The following is a 21,048-nucleotide window of genomic DNA, read 5'->3' on the forward strand; positions in this document are numbered from 1 at the left end:
CCCAATGATGAAGGTCGAATTTGAAATGCCCTATATAGGAGCCATTATCGACACTCCATTTTTGTCGTCATCGACTTCGTCTAAACTGGAATTATTTCTTTCTTCTTCATCTTTTCAAGACTTTTCTTCATTTTCAGGAATACTTTTTGCTCATCTTTTTCAGGACTTCCTTTAAAATATTCGCTTTCAGGACCATCTCCTTAACAATCATCATCCTCCGAACTATAGTGTTCTAGATCTTCGCCTCCTAGAGCACATATTCTGGATTCGCGTCTTTAGGACTATTGTCTTCATGAAAATCTTTTTTTGTGTTCGTTTTCAGAAGTTTTTCGAATACTAATTGCAGATTCTATTAAAGATATGATCGTTGCAAAAATGAAGCCCATTGTAAGTCAGTTACAGGTGAATTTCCTGCCGTACCAGTTGAGAGGATTCAGAATAGCTTCAATCAATTTCCAAAAAATTTTAGAATGGGCAATAGTCGTTCTTGTCACCTAAGTTCCTAACGTGTGCATTTGTGATCAGCTAAACTTCAACATTTTATCTATATCAAAACCTCATTGAAAAATTTTCCTGATGGATAATTTCTTTTTCATTCTTAATAGTATATTGCTGAGAGCTGCATGTCTTAAATTGATCTACTGAACTTGCGTCTGGCGATTTTTGGCTTTGTCCGATGGCTGTCTGTATCTGGATATATGAGAATACAACTCACCCGTGTTAATTGGATTGGAGATCGGCACGATGTTTTTACTTGAATATATGCCGATATGTAAATATTTGCAGAAAATTATAATTTCTTTATAAGTAAAACTGATTGAATTTAAAAAAATTGGAACTTAGAACTATTTGCGAACATACACTAATATCTGAGCATTTCCTGGTAACTTTTTATTAATTAATATGTGTGTCGAATCGGATAAAATTATTTAGAAACTGAAACGCCCTAGGCTTGGGCGTAATGGAAATGGAAACTATTTATTTTTATAACTTTTAGACCTTGAAATTGCCGCACTCAACTAGGAAGCATGAACTATTCAATTTCATCCACGAGAGGTTTAGCCCTCAAATTGAGGGCTAAATTAGTAAAGTAAATTAAATATATCTGGGAGAAAAATCGATGGTAATTGTAGCGAAGAATGGTTTGTGCAAGGTGTAAAGTGCTAGTTTAATCAGTAATAAAGGTTGTTTGTTTAGTACGATCCGTAGCTTTAAGGCACAGTTTCTTAGTGTCTAAAGAAAAAGAAATCCACGAACATGTGGCTATAAACGTTTAGATTCCAAGATACAGGGTGTCGAAAATTTGAAAAAATATATTATTTAAAATAAGTGTGAGACTGTCAATGCTATTTTCTTAATATTTTCCATTTATTTCATATTGGCAAGGAGCTGCATTTTTATTTTAGTGTTAGGTCAGTTATTATCTGCCGCCACTGATGTAGTTAGGCACGAGTCAGTCGACGTTTTCGTCATAAAATGTAAAACGTTAATTAATTTTTTTAGCATTTTAATTATTTTTGGACTCTCCTAACATTTTATAACAAAAATTGTATCTTTATTGTTGTTTGTAGTTGCCGGCCATTTTTCTGACAATAGGTTAGTATTAGCCAAAAAATCAAGAGACCTTTTTTGTATGAAAATATTGAGAGCGTCCGAAAATAGTAGAAATGTTAAAAATACATTGGCATTCTACATTATCTGACGAAAACGTCAACTCACTCCCGCCTAGCTACACCACTGGCGGCAGATAAAAATTGACTACAGTAAAAATGTAGCTCTTTACCAACACACAATAACTACTAAATTATAAGAACGTGACAATGATTGGTCCAAATTTATTTCAAGTGATAATATATTTTTTTTTATTTCAACACTCTGAACCTCAAAAGCTATGCGTTTCCCGCTATATGTTTATAAGAAATTTTTCTTTAAATATCATAAAAAAAATGATGCCCTGAAGTTACAAACCATATTTAGGAGACACTTCATATATTTGTGAGTCTAATATTCTTTGTTTGCCTCAATATCTTTTACACCCCCTGGTAATCTGGCGAACTGTGAGACAATCGTATCATTTCGTCTACAGGGGCGGTCTTACGTATTTTGGTTTTTTATGGCCCCTTGAAGCAAATCTTAACGTAATCATACTACTTTTCAAATCTTACGTTTCGTTTCTTTAGAGTTCACATCAATTTGTTTTTTTTAAGGAGTTGGATTTTAAATTACAAAAATTGTTTAGTTTTGAGACTAGTTTTGACAGTCTCAATTATGTCGCATGAAATTTGTTTTCAAATTATAATGTTTCAACTCAAATTATTAATTTTCAAGCAAAATCATGACTACAAAAGAAATTACTACGAACACCATAAATCCCAGTTTGTTTCGGATATATCCTGAACGTGCCTTGTTTTAAAAACTATCTAAATTCGCATCTCTGCACCTATTTAAACGAGATCGTATTTTACACGGTAACCGCGATTACAATGGGACGACTCGAATTTGACACACTATGTGCAATCGATCCAAAAAAAAGTTCTGAAGTTTTTCTATGTTCTACAAAATTATATGGTAGAAAATCTCCAAAATCTAAAAACCTTTATGTCTTGACAAAACGCTGGCGACTAATTCACTCATTCGAATGCGGAGAAAGCAACGGAAGTCTCCCTGTTTAAAGGGTATGCCGACAGGCCGGCTCCAAAAGGGGTGATATAATGGAATTTTGGAGGTCATGTCATCATTCTGGTTGTCTATTGGAGAGCCGAGCGGCGGATGTATTTGTTTAGTTCAGACCCGTTAAAGCGAATATAGCTACAAATCGATAAAGCCATCAAATAAATACGTTCAACCACAGAGATCTAGAAATCGCCATTTAATTATAGAATTTTATTTGCAGACTTGGAATTGCTCCTAAGGATTTTTGGGTACGATAAATTTGTTTAAAATGTCTGTTTCAAGGAAGTTGAGTGATGGAATATTATTATCGGTCGGTTTTAACTGAGTGTAGTGTGTGCAATTCCACTCTTACTTATGTTTGAAGGCTTATTTTTAAATAGAAACAAAGTAAAAAAAGGAGATTATTGCATAACAATGTTAGATAACATATTTATCTTATAACAGCGTCATAAAACGCGATTTGTCTTCTGCGCCCCCAACCTGGACTCGAGCCATTATATTTTTGACGCTAAATTCGGAATTTGCAGCTTGACTATCATTTTTAACGTGGCCCCGACATCTTAGGTGCGACGTAACCGCCAAAAATTAATTTGTTTTCGAACGAGTTGTTTACAACCATCATGCCATTTTAGAACCACCTTCAGCAAAAGTGCCGAAATAATCCAAGGCTATGGACACTAAACTAAACTACATGCACTGGTCAAATATGACGGTACATCTATAGGAACACACTACATAGTGGCGAAGGAAATTTCAATTCCTTTTCAAGGTACAGTAAAGCTCCGCTAATCCGAACCCCCCGTGGTCCGGATGCTCCTGTAGTCCAAGCAAAATTGAAATAATGTAAATTCCTATTATACGCCTTGTAGTCCGGATCCGCCACGGTTCTCTTAACTCGAACAGCACGTAAATACCCCAAGGAATTCCTCCTGACTATGAAGTGAGCGAATGAAGGAGAACCACCGAATGACTTTCATTTGTGTGTAAGGAGTCGGCCTCCAAAAGAACTTCAATAAAATCTAACTGTTGGTGATAAACACAATATTTTGCAATAATTAAATAGAAGCGTTAGTGAAAAAGTTTTGGCCACGAAATATGGTTGAACAGGAAAACGTGTTGTAGAAAATGAATTCGGATGATGACAATTCAGAAGAATCAAAAGTACGCGAATGGATCGTTGGAGATGACGACCATTTATAATTTGATGACATTAGCGATAACGTGGGCGGTTATTCTGACGATGAAATTTCCATAGATGTTCCAAGGTGGATTTAATAAGCAAAGGTAAATAACGTCGAAATGAATAGCATCACCAGCCTTAGAATGCTTCGACCAGCGTCCAATGGAGCCCAGACAAGGATGTATTCGCCAAACAAAAATTATTATTATTTTTTTAATAATGTTTAAACGATGTCGTTATATAAATTTTTAACTAACCCTATTACATAAGATTAAACCACATAATTCGTCGTCATTTTACGTTTCGTTACACAATATTTTAATGTGACTCCAAAATCCGGATCAGGTAACTTTTAATTGATCCGGATTAATGGAGCGCTACTGTGCTTTTAAATATGCAAGATATTCTATGGAAAAGCGCACTTTACACAGATCTAAGGCCTAACCATTATAGCCTTAATTTTGAGCCACCCTTCACCCCAATAAAAGTTGCTGTTTTCATTCTGTAAGGTGTCGAAGCAATTTTTTATTGGTATGTTGGAAATAAATTTCTGAATTTTTGGTTTAGGAGCAGGAATTGCTTTGTGACACATTAAAAGCTCATTATACAGAACGAATCAATTTCGGTTAGTTCAGGTTAGCAGGACTCTGGCGTTCGATGTTGTACTCTATTTTAAGTTCAGCAAATCATATAAATGTATGTCGGCAAACGCTTCGTTTATGAGATAGAGGGCGTCAAAGTTTTGGATTTTTTTTTTTGTATTTCCCACACAGCTCCTATAGCTCTTGAGATAATTTACTGAAATTTTTACCATTCGTCAAAAATGTTATCAAAATTTCCGGTATTTGTGATGCACTTATGCTATTCCCACCCAAAACATTTTTTTAAATGCTAAAATATTTTCTCAGACACTTTTTTGAAATGATTCGAAAACGTTAGAGATACAATGAAACAGTGAAATTCAAAAAAGGTTTTAAATTAAATGTGGAATTAAATAAAATTTAAATTAAATTAAATTTGTGATTAAGAAGTCAATGGCGTTGCACAAAAAAAGTTTTGAAAGGTTAAAGGGGGGCCTGGTCACTGAAAAAATATCACCTAGCAGTTTGTAAATTGTCTAGACATGTCAAAACTTGTGGAGCATCATAGGAAACAAATAGTAAAGTTTTGAATATATATAATATAATGTTAAAAATTATAAGAGCTGTCTGGAAAACACAAAAAAATCCAAAGCTTTGATACTTTGTATCTCAAAACGTTTGCCGAGATATGTTTATATGATTTATTGAACTTAAAATAAATTACTTGGTAGAGTTCCAGTGTCCTGCTAGTATAAACTGCATCAATCTGTAGAAGCATATCTATGAAATTACTACTCTTGTCGTAGATAACAATCGCCACTTACACCGTAGAACAATCGTGAACCAGTTTACAGCGAATTTACAATTTGTATTGGTAATTTTTCTTAAAGGAAAATTGTAAATTTTTTAACTGTTAATTATGTAAGGCATTTCAAATTCGACCCTCACTAATGGGATCTCAGAAATTAGAGATACGAAAAAGTATAAATACAAAATTACTAAGTTAGCACTTGACTAAATGCCATTTTCAAGACTTGAATTTTCCGAATATTTCCAACGAGATCAGGAAAAACTAAAAATTGAAGATTTTGTTATCATTTCTTTTAGCGTAATTTGAAGTTTAGTTTTAGCGTTATGGAAGCTCAAAACCACAAGCACATTTTCAATGCAGTAGGAAATTACGCGATTTTCCCCCCATTTGAAGATCTTCGTATCTTTTGTAATTTCCGAAACCCCAGTGGAGAAGGTACAATTTGAAATTCCCTGTATGTTGGTAGCAGTGAGTCCAAATCATTTGCTATGGGATCAACAAAATGAACCAAGATTTTGAGTTGTATAACATATCTATTACAGTGCATTTATTGACTTAGTTTTTTCAGTATAGTGGGGGTCACCCTGATGTGTTATCCCTGACAGACTGAAAATGAAGACTTATTGTAAATATTTACCAATTAAAAAAACTAGTGTTAAAATATCCACTGATAGATGTTATTACGACGAAATATAATGCGTATTATATTGAAAATATGCATATATTTAGCTGATTTACTTACAAAATAATCCAATAAATAACTATGATCCAATATGTAATGCATTGACCGCAATCATCTGATTTACCTATTATTACCTAGATTTTCCTTATCAGTTGCGCTTATGTAAATCATAGATATACATAAATAGCATGAGATCTAGAACGGGCAACTAAAACATAATTAATGGTAATATTATACACATATCTCGATACTCTCGTTCCAGTAATGTATGACCAAAATGAAGCTAAGATATTCTATCGAAGATTCTGATTAGGTAGAAGAGACACTGTAAAATTTAAATTTTCAGAACTTGATCCATGAGTTAAAAATATTATAGAAACTTACAAGTAAAATAATGGCAGAAAAGGAAAGTATATTGTAATCGGCACCGTTTGCGTCATCATCCTCGTAGCTGTGTCCACGTTTGCTCTCAGTAATATAATAGAAATTGAATGCCTCGCCTGGAAACGCGATAAAGATAAATATTGCATGCAACGAACACAATTGGTCAATAAACTTGTTTCAAAATTGTAAAGATAAGTTCAAGCAGTTCAAGTTTTGTTATTTAGTTAAAACGAACATTATTTTGCTGCAATAATATCATAGAAAAAAAAACGCACTTTACCTGAGGATACACTAAAAATGATTACTCCCAGGAGTGGAAACAAAACGTCTCTGATGAATCCGTTTACCATTTTCAACTCTAAAATTCGTCTGTTATTTCTGGAAAGAAATTATCAATAAAATGAGAACGGGGACTTGTGAGAAACACTAATACATCATAAAAATTATTCACGACCCATTTTCATACCCCAAGCCAAATCTGCAGCCAATCTACAGGCCAATTGGCCAAAACAGAGCTAGTGTTTGTCTGAACAAGTTTTGGCTCATAACTCGTTTTAGTTTTCAATGAGACGTAGGCTTCTTTGTTTTAAAATGCGAACTGTGAATGTCTGATAAGGTGAGAATAATATATTTTATATGATGGAGATCCAGGGGTATACATATATGTATATGTATGTATACATATAATCCTGCGGTATTTGATAAAACGCGCGTTCATTAATTTGAATTTACTAACGTAAAATATTTTGAATTTAAATCTAAAGAGTTTGCCAATTTTCTATTTGGCAAATCCGTAGGCATCTTGGAATAGGTCAGCAACACTTTCACATAGGAATTTTTTACGTCACTAGATTATTTTTCATTTTGAGGTAGATAAAAATAAGTGATGTCGTGTTTTTTCTTTATAAGTGAACACTTCACTCAAAGCGCAGCTAGTAGTATTTCTACATGTATTTGAAGTGGGGCAAAATATAGACTCAAATCGTAGTCAAGAACATATCTAAATTTAACCCACAAGATTCGCTTTATCGCAGCTTGTGATAATACCCAAATATTAGAAAATACAATATTTGGCGTTTTAAGAATTAAAATATTTAGTTAAATGGAAAGTTTAGTAAATGATTAATAGTGTTATCAGTAACCGATAAATGATTACTGCAGATAACTAAAAATACGGATAAATAAAGGGATATTTGTTATTATTAGCAACATTCGAAATGCATACTAGAAACAGGTCTCTGCGACATTGTGGATGTGCACCCAAATAGTTCAATACAAGGAAGTAATGGTTATAACTTTCTCTTTCAATATTTATACGTGGAGCCCTTTAAAATGAGCCACTCTACAAGCCTAGTTCATAGGAACTGAATTTATTCCCCACTAATTTCTTTTAACCCAAATTGGAAACAAACTACATTTGTAAATATTCATGCTCGTAATATGACAAAAAAAAATGAGAAATCTCAAGAAACAATCTAATTAACTGACGTAACATATGTTTTACGCCACTCGTGGACGTAAAAATCTGGAGAACATAAATATCATTTAATTTCAATCGTACAAAGTCTTTTTAGTTTTATATCCATTTTGATAATTTTTTTTTTGATAAATTGTAGGTGTTTTCATTTAAATTAAAACTGGATATTAATTTTCACCAACAGCTGCAATTAATTTGTCATTATACAGGGAAAAACTAAGAGGTGCTTTTTCATCTAGATTTTCGAACACCCTCTAGAACACTCTGAGGGCACTATGAAATATCTCGGTATGCAATTGTCAACCTTTACGTTTCCTATAAAATTCCTTTTTTTGATTAGTAACAATACATCTATTTGGAAAAAATATATGTTTTTTTTTTTTAACAAAAAGACGCGATTTACCAAAAAAATCTAAACGTGTCAAACAAGTACGCAATAGAAATAACATTTTAAACAAGAAACATTAGTTGTCACTGATTATTTAGATGAAGTGGAGATACAAAGGTTAAATTGGGTGACAAAATTGTGTTAATAAACGGCCTCCTCGTAGCCCTGACCTAAACCCAATTGAACATGTATGGGACATACTAGGGAGACGTATTCGCAACAGACTGTTTAAAATATTGCAGACCTTCGAGAAGCACTTCTTTAGGACTGGGAAAATATTCTGCAATGATTAATGGCTAATTGTGTCCTAAGCTTCCCTCGCCATACGGCAGCTGCCATTAGAAGACGAGGAGGAAACGCGCCCCACTAGTGTATATTTATCTTTAACTTGGATATTAATTTATGTTGTTCATTTTTGTGTATTTGTTTAACATGTTTTGATTTTTTTTATAAATCGCATCTTTTAGTTAAAAAATTGTAATTCCTTACAGAATGGATGTATTGTTATGAATAAAAAAAATGGAATGATAAGCAAACATAAAGGTTTAGAATTGCATAGAAAGATATCTCATAGCGTTTTCAGATTCTTCCAAAGGTTGTTTATAAAATTAGATAAAAAAGCGCCTCTTGGTTTTCCCCTGTATAATGACAAATTAATTACAACTTTTGTCGAAATTAATATTCAGTAATGATTAAAATGAACACGCCTACAATGTGTCAAAAAAATGATCAAAATCGATATAAAACTAAAAATACCATATAAAATTGAAATTGAATAATATTTATATTGTCCGGTGTTTTTTGTCCATGAATGTGTAAACCAGCCAAGAACTAAATCTTCACTGACTTTTATACAGCTTATAACATAATGTACGTAAGAATTGCTTATTTATGTTAAGATCATTATTTAATATTATTTGAAAATGTTAGAGAGTTTGGTTCTAAATTCTTTCTAACATAAGCGTGAAAAAACGATAGAAGGTTGTTAATGAATTTCTTTAACATAGGTGAGAGAAAAATGGTGAAGAGTCTGGTAATCGTGGGAAAAAGACTCGAATATCGCTTATTAATTCTCTTAAAAAAAAAATGAAAATGTGCTGTGAAGTGGCCTATGACGTGTGGTATTGAGATTCATTTCAGGCTTGATTCTTGACACTAAAGAAGTGCTTCAGAAATTTGCAAAGTTTTATTTTATAAAATAAACAAACCAAATCTCACACGTATAAATCCAGTATAACATCTGATTAAAAGTATTTCGAAGCCATTTTAATTTCGACTTAAAAGTCGTTAAGTTATTAACCCATTGACACGAAGTGCGACATATAACGTTGTATGTAATGAGTACATAATAAGATTTTATTCGATTTCGATTCATCCAGCTACAGGCTCGTTCGTATTCTCATTCCATAAACGGATGTAAGTTTGAAATATTTATCGTTCAAGCAAATGTAGGTGCAATGAATATGAAGTGACCAATAAAATTACCAAATGCAAATTTACCAAGAAAACCTGATTGATCTCAGCAGTCAACATCAATGATTATTTTGACTCATATGTCCAAGCAAAATCTAATATTTTATTTTATTTATTTAATTATGACTCTTGTCAATTCATATCAGTATTTGAATTTAAGCAGTCACAATGACTAAGTTTGCTACATGGTCACTTCTGAAGGATCAATTTTTGACATACAAGACATGCAAGTTCACTTAAGATAAGTAAAGTGACTTAAATATCACGCAAAAATGCTGTAGTCATTTGTTTTTCATAATGCAAGGAGCATTAAAATGATGTAAAGAAATAGAATAGAATTGAATCCTGTCAACATTGCTTTTGGGACTAACAGGGAACAATTTGAATTTTGCAATGTAGAGAGTGATTCCTAAGTTGGAGTTATCTTTGTACTAGCCAATACGGCTTCAAAAAATAATATTTTTTTCCTTTGGAGCTTTTTCGAAATGTCAATATCGACGGAGATATCGAGTACCAAGTTTTTGTTCAAAAATTAAATTTATTAATAATTGCGAAACCACTTAAGATAATTAAACAAAAACGTGTAGCTGTTAGTGATAGTCAAATTGCATTTGAATTTTTGTTTTTGAAATTTTAAATTAAAACGGCGTTTAGTTTTAGACACGCGTTAAAAAGTTTTGATTTTTTACTTGAAAACGGTGCATCGCACCAAAAAATAATAAAAGGTATTTTCCTTTTTAGAATGAAACAAAAGATTCAATAATAATTTGTATTTTTAGAAAAATCAGTAGCGTACCTTTTTTTTTAATATTAAACAATTTTTTTATACGTGCGTCACTGGTAAATCTAAAAATAATTTTATTTATTGACGAATTTTCCTCCCACGTAGTTATTGACATCTACAAAATTTTGTTTAATTATCTCAAGTGGTTTGGAAATTATTAATAAATTTTAATTTTTTTAATAGAACTTTGATACTCCTGATTTTGATATGTTGAAAAAACATCAAAAGACAAAAATCATTTTTTGTGGATTTGTTAGTGAAAGGAGAACTCCAATTTTGAAATCACCCTTTATATTTCATATAAGCATATGCCTTCAGTGTCATCATGGTCACTTTCCAGTAACAAGTATTATTTGAGATATTTATTGAAGAAACATAAAAAATTTTTTTTTATTATTCAGAATTTGGAATTAAAAAAATATTCTGACAAATTTAATGAATTCGTATCCTTTTCTCCACAAAATCTCCACCCTGTCTATGTCATTCCGTAATGTAATCTCTCTAGATTTTGAATATAAATATTTTTTATATCTTTTCAGTAAATTTAAATTGAAGACTCAAGAAGGTTTACTTGAACTAATCCAAAATATAACATTTCATTTCACACAAATTTAGTTTTTAGTTTTTTAATCATGATCGGAATAATTGTAATCTGAACAAAAATATAAAATATAGAAGTGAACACACTATTAAATAAATAATAGAATTAGAATCTTACGTGAATGTATATTTGCACCAGCTGCAGATTCGTATAACATGAAAACTCAAAATTTACACCCAGTACTCAAAACAAATGCTTTCACTTTCAACTTACGATCAGTAAACAGACGCATTCTGGCCCACTTTTGTGCGACAAAACCCCAAAAATAGGTCGTACCGACCTTACTGCACGCTAAGTTGTAAACACCATGACTGAAAAGTGAATGAGCTTTGAGCTTTTGTTAATTTTCATATTCAAATCCGTATCCGAGCAGGAGCAGTATCCTGCAGTACGATACATCTACTCGTATAACAACGTACTACATGTCTATCTACTTGTGAAGATGGATTTGTCACCAGTGGTTTTTCAGATTTTTTTTGGTTAAGATAAGAAAATGTATCATATTTGTGTAACCAGGCTGAATTACAATATATAATGTAAATATTCGAGGACGTATAAAAAATTAGAAAATGCTCTCTTATCAAGAAAGGATATCTAAATGCTCGGAGCTTACCTAAATAGCACCGTTGGTGTTACAAGTCTCGTAAAACTTCGAAGTTTTCAAGTAGGGAGGTAGAGAACACGTATCTTCTGCGTGGTCACTGGTAAGTACCACTTATGCCTAAACAATATCCTGTTATGATGATGTGGTATCTTAAATCTACGGGAAGTGGTACATAATAAATAATTGTGTTATTAATTGAGGTGTTTACGGTAGGTATCTGGTTACTGCATTGAAATAACAATAACACAGTTGGTTACAACGGTTGAAAGGATTTTACGCTGTTCTTAGTTAGGTTTCCTTAAATTATAGGTAGTACCGTTAATATGTTCGATAGACGGAATTTGAGGGTTTTTGTGTCAACGACCCGAAAATCTCTTATTAAATAGCTCGAAATGCCTAGATAAGCTAATTTTGATATGTATGTCTAGAAGAACTACATCTCGGAATTTTGCTGGTCAATAGGCCAGTCTACTTAGCTGTTGAATACTTATCCCAAAACACTGCTTCGTAGAACTTTCTTATTAAACACATAGGCGGACTGCAATCGATTGAGCCCCGGTGGCAATATCACGCTGCCAGTCCTACTCGAATGTAAATATGCATGTAGCGGTTTAAAAGTAATATACAGTATCGGACAAAATTAGAGCAACTTTTGAAATATTCTTCTAAATTTAAGTTCTCTAAAAAATCATGAAATATTTTACCATAAATATTCAGCTTAAGGTAGTTAGTGTAAAATACACTTGCTATAAATAGTTTAAATTGTAATTGGGAATAAAAAAATAAAAAAATTGTTTTGATCTAAAATTCTTTGCGACAAAATAAGAGCAACCAATGTTTAAATATTTTGTATTTCTGACTTTCCTGTGGTCTTTTAAACAACTAATATCTACGATTATGCCTCGTGGTGTTCACTATTCAGTTGATCTAAAACAAAAAATTATTAGTGCATATAAAAGTGGGAAATCGCAAAAACTTATATTGGAAGTTTTTGGCATAAAAAAGATGTTGTATCAAAAACTATCAGGAGATTCACTGACCGTGGTGACGTAACGAATTTAAAACGAGGTGGTCGGAAAAGAAAAACGACAAAGAATTTAGACAGGGGTCTTATAAGGCTAAGTAAAAAAAATCCTGAAATGTCTGCTCGCCAGATTATTGTACAAACAGGAGAATTTAGTGTTTCTTCCAGAACAGTTCAACGTCGATTGACAGAACGTGATTTACAAGGAAGGGAAACTGCAAAGAAACCACATCTTTCACTAAAAAATAGAGAGACCAGAATGTTGTTCGCCACCTACCACCGAGATTGGACTCCTCAACAGTGGAAAAAAGTATTATTTTCCGATGAATTCAAGTTTTGCATTTATGGAAGTGATGGAGCTCAATGGGTACGTCGCCCAAATGGCCAAAGACTTAATCCAAAGTACGTAAAAACTACCATTAAACACGGAGGAGGAAATATTATGGTGTGGGGTTGATTCTCTGCTTACGGAACTGGTCCACTTTATAGCATTAAGGAAAAAATGGATAGATTTAAATATCATTATATACTAGAGAATGTTATGAATCCATATGTCGAATGGGAAATGTCCCTTAAGCTTGTCTACCAGTACGATAACGATCCTAAGCATACTGCGAAAATAGTAAAAGCTTGGTGCGTGGAGAAGAAAGTCGAGGCAATGAAATGGCCAGTCCAATCTCCAGACTTAAATCCCATTGAGAACCTTTGAGAGATCATAGATAACAAAATCGGAGGAAAAAAATATTACCAATCAGGATATTTACTTGAAGACATAGAGAACGCCTGGAAGTCTATTGATCCTGACATTATTTCAAATTTAATTTCTTCAATGCCAAAAAGGTGTGAGCTAGTTCTTCAAAACAAGGGATATTGGACTAAATATTAATGGTAATACACAAAAAATTGTCCTAAATATAATATTAATTCAAATAATTTTTAAGTTGCTTTAATTTTGTCGCTTCAATTGTGGTAGTAAAAGGTTTTCTTTTTAGTTCTCCTCTAAAATGTGCTTTTTAAACATTGAGTCTCAGGTGTAAATTATAATAGGCTGTAAACATATTACTGATAATAACAAATCTTATTTTTAAAGAAACAATGTCAATTTAAAATTAAATTTCTAAAGTTGCTCTAATTTTGTCCGATACTGTATATACATGTATATATTTCAAAATTATATATATATGTATATATAATTTTGAAAATTTTTATATGAATAAAATGACTTACTTAAAAGAAGTTCTTCATAACCAGGCCTCGAAATTTGATACTATACTCTGCCAGATCTCCGGATCTCACCCCAGTCAATTACCACATCTGGAGACGAATGAATGAAGGAACTAGTATACAATGACAAAAATTCATCATCGAGATCGTCTCATTTAAAAAATTAATAGGACAGCAGAAGTAACGAATGCTAAAATCAAGCTAGATATAACCATCACAGAGATGCGACGCAGATGTCGATGTTATATTTGAAACTGTGATTCTCATTTCAAACATGATATTCAACCATGAGTAAATAGTATAATTAGCGCATAAATAATAATGATTACTTTAAAATTTTTGATTCAATTTGTTAAATCGCCATATGGATTTTTTAATTTTTAATTAAATATCTTAAAAAACATTAAGTCTGTGTCATTCAATACATCACGTGAAAGGACAATGGTCAAAGAAGTTTATAAAGATATTTGAACAACTTTTCCATATGCATCTTCCTTTTGATTCGCTTACCAAGTCGAGGTTCGACATACAAGAAACTCATTTTATTAAGTTTAAAGGGCCACATTTCTTTTTTCATACTAATGTAGATTTTATTAAATGTTTGATGTTGGTAAAATACATATCCAAATTTCCACGAAAAAATATAGATTCACGTTAAATATTCGACTACATTTTCATTGTAACTGATATGGAAGTAAGCGGCGAATTTGGTAAAATTCGATAACATAACGATATTTGGAAATGAATGATACTTTGTATAATAGGATGATGCTTAAATATGTTCAAAATCATCTTACCTACTACCCTCTTTCAGATGTGTATCGGCGAACCAAACATCTTGCATAGTTCATATAGCGTTATATGTAGGTAGAATAGTATGCTGAAGTTTTCTAAAAAATCGAATTATTTTTGCATTCAAAAATTTTCGTCTCACTGATGGTATTTTCTAAAGTATTTTTTTGTGTGTACAATACTTAACGTGAAGAATTTTCATGTCAGAAATGTTCTTTTTTCAATATATTGCAACTTAAACTGAGTTCGAGTTCAAAAACAAACCAAAAAAACTTGAATCGTTTTGTTGTACATCAAGGAAATGAAAAAATATATTTTAAAACAGAGAACAGATACTGGACTTCGGTTCTCACGTTTGGACAGGAAGTGTATCGATAGCAGAATTTTATATTTCTTATTAAAAGCGGTGAAATAGAAATTTAATCTGGTAGCTATAGGTACAGGTGGTCCGGAACTGTTTAATATACAGATCGAAATAAATTAATAATTTAATTTAATGGGTGGGAAATGATGTGATTCGTTTTTTTTATCTTTTACATTCTGATTTATTTACTTCTTTTCAAAAGAGTCAATTAAGGACTGTGTAGATGTATTTATGTTAGAGAATAGGCACACTGGTATAACGAATCTCTTTCAGAAGTGACATTCTGGCCGACCAACAGAGAGAAATATTAGACAAAAATTATTTGTGGAATAAATAGTGAGGAGAGGACGAGGACTAGAGCGTGAGTAAAAGTAGCACTTTTCCCTCAAATTATGGAAATAACTATTGGATTTCCAATTTTTTGTCCGTTGGCGCTGTTGCCACTTCGCCTAGCGACCTTGTCCAGTTCGCCACTGACTGCAAAAACAATATAATGGAACCTCGGTATACCACCTTAATCCATCTCTTATATTCGAACTTATACCGAAGAGGACGTATATACCAACCCAACCTTTCCTATAAGTAGTAATGTAAAAATAATTAACCCGGTCGCATGTAAAAAAAGTCCTCTTGATAAGATATAATTAAAACACTATTTTCGCGCACAAAGGACACTAACAATATCGAAAAGCATGATAAACGAAAAGAAACAAAAAAGAGCTACGAATAAAAATTATAAAACTTTTCGTGAAGAACTAGTTTGTATCCACTTGTCTTGCGTGTCTTGGATTGCGAAACTGACTCCTATCTCCGACACCATGTCCCTGGAATATAAATAAAATAGAGTATTTCTCCTTTCTTTATTTTTATTCTTAAAACAAAATCCGTTTTAAATATTTTAACTTACAGCTAGACAAACATAAGCAGAAATATTTGCCGATACTAACAGTGGAGGTTGGGAAGGATTTTTGTCTGTCGTCCGAGCTGGACGCAGACATAAACAATAAGCGCAATTAACACTCAGCATAAACTATAAAAGTAATTAAAAAAATATGTTTTCATTTCAGATTTACACTTACACATAAATATAAAAAAATTAGTTCGAACAAATAAACTGGACCGGTCATCGGGTATCTTGTCTATTTCTTTTCTTGCTCATTAGTGGACCGACGACCATTCATAATAATACTTGTTAATAGATGACACGTATAATTGATGTAAGTCGTATACGGAGCAAAATTTGCTTTGTCCAAACAGGACGTATTCCGAATTGGAGTTATTCTAAAACAGACGTATACAGAGGTTCCACTATTTCTAACATATTAAAAATAATTATTAAAACACTAATGTGAAGGGATGGATTCCAACTTTGGCATTTGTAAAATAATTTTAAAAATGTTTTACGTATCTTTTATTCTCATGGAGCGTTTCGTAAGAGACGGACAACTAAAGCCCTAAATCTCAATAGCTCTGGAAAATATATGTACGTACATACATATATGTATGTATGTACATTCTGTGGTAGATACTCGGATTATGTCAGTTAGAATATATTCCTGAAATCGACACTAAGAAACATAAATCAAAGTCCTGGTACATTTGCCAAGAAGATATTTTCCATGGAAATGGAAAAATTGGCCAATGTCCTACTTTGATTTCGTTACTTTTATAGAAACAAGCTCGTTGGTAAAGTTAACACTGCTTATATTGATTGTAAATGTCGCATCTTTAACGGACATAACAGTTTGGTAAGCTTATCTTCAAAACAAATAAGTCGTTACACATAATAAAAATGTGTGAAAAATACTGAATACTCCTCTGTCTGTTTCACTCACGTATCGTCGTCGGTTTCGCTTCCAAGAAGCCATCGTTGATGTCCTTACTTGATTTAGATGCTACGTTGCCCAGACCATTTATTTATACTGAGATCCATTAAATAAAAAATATACAGGGTATAACATAAGTGATGACTTTAATTTTAAGGAGCGATTCCTTGTCATATTTGAAGCAAAAATGTTCATATAAACATATGTCCTAACTTGCATCACTTTCGAGATACAGTGTGGTAAAGTTGAAAAAATAAATTGCGTTTTCTTTAATAGTTTCCGACTGCTTCGAAATAATTTCATGAAATTTCGTATACAGGGGTTTATTGGGATAAAAAATTCAAATTTATAGTCGATTTAGCTGTATTTTCTAGAGGGCGCCACCAGCAACGATTTCGACCTCCTGAAACCGTTGCAACTTTTTTGTGCTACCCTGTGCGCCATTTTGGAATAGAAAAATCGATTCTCTCATCTTTTCTGCTTAAAAAATGTATACTTTATTGAAGTCGCTACGAGCAACGATTTATGAGAAAAATGCATTTAAAGTTGATGATGCGTGCACATTTTCGGAGGGTCAAAATAGCTTTTCTGCCTTACCAAATTAAACAATAATTGTTACAATGCAATTTTTAATTATTAAAAATACAACTTTCTTGTCCTTTGACTTCTTTTTGCAACTCGCTTAATTTTTGTGAAAATGAATAAAAGGTTTAGGACATCTAAGAAATTCTTATTGGTATTTTTAAGATTTAAAATGAAAACAAGTTTTTTTTTGTGGAATAAAAAAAAATCCTGTGATAAGGAAATTCCGATAATTTTTCCCATTAAAATTTACAAGATACTGTCAGTTGAAAATCGTTTAATGTGCAGATAACTACGAATAACGTTGAATTAGCTGAAATACATTTCATTTATGGGTTTGCAGATGGAAATGCTGCAGAAGCCCGTCGAATTTACCAGGAACGATTTCCTAATAAACCAATTCCATCAGAAAGGACTTTCATAAGACTTCATGCCAGATTGTGCGAAACCGGATCTTTAAATGTTCACGCTGAACGTCTTGGTAGACCGAGGACAATAATGACACCACAACTAGAGGAAGCAATCCTGCAAGAAGTGGAAAACAATCCGTCAATTAGTACGCGAAGATTATCTCTACAGTTTAACATCAGTCACCAAATTGTTTGGAGGGTTTTGCACGCAAATTTACTTTATCCATACCACATTCAAAGGGTACAACCACTGTTGCCAAGAGATTTTTCTGCACAATTAGATTATTGTCGATGGTTTCTTCAAAAAACTGTGCAGAATCTCAATTTTTCGTGTGAAATTCTATTCACAGTTGAGGCAAGTTTTTCACGAGATGCCATCAGAAACTTCTACAATAATCATTTTTGGGACTATGAAAATCCCCATGCCATTGAAGAAGGTGGATTTCAGCAACAGTTTTCGGTGAATATCTGGGCTGGAGTTCTTGGTGATTATCTTATCGGACCGCATTTTCTTCCTCCTCGACTAAATGATGAAACTTACAGACAGTTTCTTGATGAAACATTACCTGGTTTGTTAGAAGATGTATCACTAGCAACAAGAAATACCATGTGGTTTATGCACGATGGTGCACCTGCGCATTTCAGTCTTGCTGCTCGCCAACATCTTAATGACATTTTTGCTCAGCGATGGATAGGTCGGGGAGGACCTCAGCCGTGGCCAGCACGATCTCCAGACCTGAATCCTCTGGATTATTTCTTTTGGGGATATCTAAAATCGCTTGTTTATGCAACGGTAGTTGTAGATGAAAATGATTTAAGAAACAGAATTGTAAATTATTGTAATGTCATACGCGACACTCCAGGAATTTTCGAACGAGTGCGACAGTCGATGAGAAGAAGACTAGATGCTTGTATTAACAGTCGCGGTTCTCATTTTGAGCATTTGATTTAAATAAAGCTATTTTGACCCTCCGAAAATGAGCACGCATCATCAACTTTAAATGCATTTTTCTCATAAATCGTTGCTCGTAGCGACTTCAATAAAGTATACCTTTTTTAAGCAGAAAAGATGAGAGAATCGATTTTTCTATTCCAAAATGGCGCACAGGGTAGCACAAAAAAGTTGCGACGGTTTCAGGGGGTCGAAATCGTTGCTGGTGGCGCCCTCTAGAAAATACAGCTAAATCGACTATAAATTTGAATTTTTTATCCCAATAAACCCCTGTATACGAAATTTCATGAAATTATTTCGAAGCAGTCGAAAACTATTAAAGAAAACGCAATTTATTTTTTCAACTTTACCACCCTGTATCTCGAAAGTGATGCAAGTTAGGACATATGTTTATATGAACATTTTTGCTTAAAATATGACAAGGAATCGCTCCTTAAAATTAAAATAATCACTTATGTTATACCCTGTATATTATTTAGAGTTGTGATTACTTAACAAATAATAACGTCAAAATTTCCAAATAAAGGACATTTTTAGTCTTAGAAATTCGTCGTAGGTATTATGAGTTGGTGATTTAAAGAGCAGAACAATCTTGTCTCTGGTCGAATGAGTGGTCAATCATTTCACAACTTAATGGAATTCTCTACACACTTGAACGTTGCACTGTCATGAGCTGTGAAGACGGCCGGTCTGAATTTGCATTTATGTTCGAATAAAAATTATTGAAAATGTTCACAGGGGTCTTGTTCCTTAAAATCTAGACCATCAAAGTGTTCCAAAGTACTCAGAAAGTGAGACAAATTCGGGGATCATCATGGAAATATTGGAAACCGTTTGATATATGAGGTTGGTTAAACTGTCGTACAGTTGTACGTGTATCTAAAACCAAAAACAATTTGGCAAAGCTGTTTACGACGCAGGAAGTTTTGTAATTCTTATTGTTTCGAAAATAGCAATAATAGGCACATATAAATTAAACACCCTGTATATGTTATTGGCGTTTTAATTGAAAACCAATTAAATATATATTTGTTTTCTTGATATTTCTACAAACCATCGAAATTTTGGGCGTTTGCCAATAAAGTTTGCTTTGTGTGCTACATCCTTGGTTTTTCTGGAATCATTTACAAAAATCTACATTATGGGATGTCGCTATTTCTTCAAAATCGATGCTGTATTTTGTTTTTACTGACAAAAATTTCTCTTAGTATTCCTTGCTCAAAGCATCCGTCTTGGAAAAAGACAGATTTAAAGATTGAATTTTAACGGTCAAAATAGCAACTCTCAATAAACTGAGTTACCAAAATAACAAAATTCTAGATTATTAGGTCCCGCAAAAAATAATTCATAGGATTCATATCTGGTGATCAGACGGGCCATGCGTGCGGTTCAGCTCTTCTTATCAGCGGTTTGGATTGTTGTTCTTCAGAAATTGACGCACAGCTCAAGAAAAATGTGAAGAAGCATCATTGTGCATGAATCACATCTTGAGAATGTTTTCAATTCATTGAGATTTCAAAAATTCGATCTAAGTTCCCGAAATTAATTGAATGCTTTGAGCAGATAACCCTTAATTTTCTCTCACAACTACACAAGGGTGATTAGGTTACATCACTCTTATGCGCTAACAAGAAATGCGGCATTGACAAATTTGAAATTCGTAGCCACCAAAAAAAGCGTCGCAAAAATCAGAAAAATATGTGAAAATCAAAATCCTTAGACCAATTCCGAAGTCAGGTAATTTTTGAATTATATTGCGTGACATAGAAAAGAGGATACTCCGTAAAAATGGTTTTATTTAAATAAGTTTTAGTATGCACGTTTCTTGCACGAAATCAAATACTTCATTAAAAAATTGAACAAGTTTAATTGTTAAAAACTAAAAAAATTACAATTTGTTAATCCTCCGCGGTGCTTTATACATTCCTGTAGAAGTCTAGACATGGATCCAACGAGGTGATTGACGTCCCCTTGGGAGATCTCATTCCAGGCTAACTGAACAGCATAACAGCGGCGCAAGGGTGTGTGTAGAATGGGGTAAAATATGCAATTTTCTACCTGTAACATTTCATACATGTTCAATGGGTGAGAGATTTGGAAATCGAGGTGGATAAGGTAGCAAACTGATTTGATTTTGTTGAAAGAAATCCATAGTCACTTTAACCACATGTGGTCGTGCATTGTCTTGCTGGAAAACTAGATTAAGAAGAGTTTCCAGGACTTCTTGAATGTATCG

At 32.9% G+C, this 21,048-nt stretch overlaps 1 long non-coding RNA gene across 1 annotated transcript in view; it reads right to left on the reverse strand.

Moving 5' to 3' along the window:
• Window positions 1-14,692: 14,692 nt before the first annotated feature.
• LOC136338886 (uncharacterized) overlaps window positions 14,693-21,048 on the reverse strand; it is a 36,226-nt gene continuing 29,870 nt past the window's right edge. Inside the window, exon 3 of the long non-coding RNA XR_010732028.1 lies at window positions 14,693-15,866. This is a non-coding gene — a long non-coding RNA (uncharacterized lncRNA). The remainder of the gene's footprint in view (window positions 15,867-21,048) is intronic.

This window comes from Euwallacea fornicatus, chromosome 4 (genome assembly GCF_040115645.1).
Source record: "Euwallacea fornicatus isolate EFF26 chromosome 4, ASM4011564v1, whole genome shotgun sequence".
Taxonomy (NCBI): Eukaryota; Metazoa; Arthropoda; class Insecta; order Coleoptera; family Curculionidae; genus Euwallacea; species Euwallacea fornicatus.